Source organism: Lissotriton helveticus, unplaced genomic scaffold (assembly GCF_964261635.1).
Source record: "Lissotriton helveticus unplaced genomic scaffold, aLisHel1.1 SCAFFOLD_1606, whole genome shotgun sequence".
Lineage (NCBI taxonomy): Eukaryota > Metazoa > Chordata > Amphibia > Caudata > Salamandridae > Lissotriton > Lissotriton helveticus.
This window is the reverse complement of record NW_027612046.1, coordinates 2,797-5,000: the sequence shown is the minus strand read 5'-3', so window position 1 is coordinate 5,000 and position 2,204 is coordinate 2,797.

Here is a 2,204-nt window from a genome sequence, read left to right as displayed (position 1 = left end):
GGGGACCCAAGGCGCGAATGTACCCGACCTCCTGGAGCCCTCCCTGGGATCCGGGAGGTAAATGGCACCTCATCCGGACTTCCAGGGAAGTTCGACCATCTGGTCGCCCCATAGAAAAGCATTGCGGGCGACCAGATGGCCGAGGGGATCCGGGCGACCAGATGGCCGAGGGGACCCGGGCGACCAGATGGCCGGGCACGAAAGGGAAGCCGTCTGGACACCCTGTGCCCCAACGAAGGAGTGCGCGGGCGCCGGGGCATGGCGGACTGGAGGCCCAGAGCCCAGCTGGGCCCCAGCCACGGAGGCTGCCAGTGGGGGCCCCCGACAGGCCCTCCGACCCGGGGCCCCCGGACACCTTGACAAGCAGGGGAGGCCTGCCCGGGCACAACGGAACCCCGACCCGGGCCCTTGGCAGTGCAGCAGGCCGGGGGCAGGGCCCAGGGCCCGAGACCCAGACCCGGGGCACGTAGGGGCCCCTGGACCCAGCCGGGGCTCCCAGGCCCAGGGGCGCAGGGGAAGCCTACCCCGGGCCCTCCTAACCCCGTCCCGGGCACCCTGCCACACGGCAGCATCCAGGTCGGAGCCCCGGGAGGGGAGGCCACCCTCCCCGGGGCCCTCAGGGGCCCCGGACGGAGCTCCTGAACCCAGTCAAGCAATGGGGAGGCTCCCCGGGTACAACGGAACCCCATCCCGGGCCTTTGGCAGTGCGGCAGGCCGGGGGACGGGGCCTAGGGCCGGAGCACCTGACCCGGGACTTGGCCGGGCCCCTGGCCCCAGCCGGGAGCCCCCAGGCACGGGGACGCCTCCCATGGCCCTCCCAGACCCCATCCAGGGCATCCTGCCACGCGGCAGGCCCAAGGACGGGCCTGGGGCGGCATCCTTGCCCATCCAGCTGCCGGCTGACGACCGCTAGGTCGAGAGGGGTCCCAGAGTACCTTGTCCCTAGTAATCCGGAGGAAGGCTACCCCTCTTTCTGGGAACAAGTGCGCACCGTGAGGCTCAGGGGACCCTGGGCACGAACGTGCCCGACCTCCTGGAGCCCTCGCTGGGATCCGGGAGGCGAATGGCACCCCATAGGGACATCCAGGGAAGTCGGCCATCTAGTCACCCCATAGGAAAGCATTGCGGGTGACCAGATGGCCAAGGGTAGAGGTGAGACCAGATGGCCGGGACCGAAATGACGCCAATCTGCCTGCCCCGGGCCTGTAGGGCTCAGGAGCTGCAGGGCTCCAAGGATGCAGGGCTCCGGGGCTGCAGGGCTCCGGAGTTGCAGGGCTCGGGGATCGGGGACTACAGGGCTCCAGGGACCGCAGGATTCCGGGGTTGCTGGGCCCGGGACGCATGGAGCCCGTCCCGGGCACTTTGCCATGCCGTCGGCCTGGAGCCACGGAAAACCCAGGGAAAACTACCGTGAAAACCATGGAGCCGGACCCGGGCACTCTGCCCATGCCGTTGGCCTGGAGACCCGGACGCCCGGGGGACGACTGCCCAGGACGCATGGATCCCGTCCTGGGCACTTTGCCATGCCGTCGGCCTGGAGCCACAGAAAGCCCAGGGGAGGACTACCGTGAAAACCATGGAGCCTGTCCTGGGCACTTTGCCATGCCCTTGGCCTGGAGCCCGGGACGCCCGGGGGACGACTGCCCAGGACGCATGGAGCTTGTCCTGGGCACTTTGCCATGCCGTCGGCCTGGAGCCACGGACACCCAGGGGAGGACTACCGTGAAAACCATGGAGCTCGTCTGGGCACTTTGCCATGCCGTTGGCCTGGAGCCCCGGACGCACGGGGGGGGGACTAATGTGAATACAATGGAGCCCGGCCCCGGTCACTCTGCCATGCCATTGGCCTGCAGCCCCGGATGCCCGGGGGACGACCGCCCATGGAGCCTGTCCTGGGCACTTTGCAATGCCGTCGGCTTGGAGCCACGGACACCCAGGGGAGGACTACCGTGAAAACCATGGAGCCCGTCCCGGGCACTTTGACATGCCGTTGGCCTGGAGCCCCGGACGCCCGGGGGACGACTGCCCAGGACGCATGGAGCCCGTCCCGAGCACTTTGCCATGCCGTCGGCCTGGAGCACGAAAACCCAGGGAGGACTACCGTGAAAACCATGGAGCCTGTCCTGGGCACTTTGCCATGCCCTTGGCCTGGAGCCCCAGACGCCCGGGGGACGACTGCCCAGACGCATGGAGCCCATCCTTGG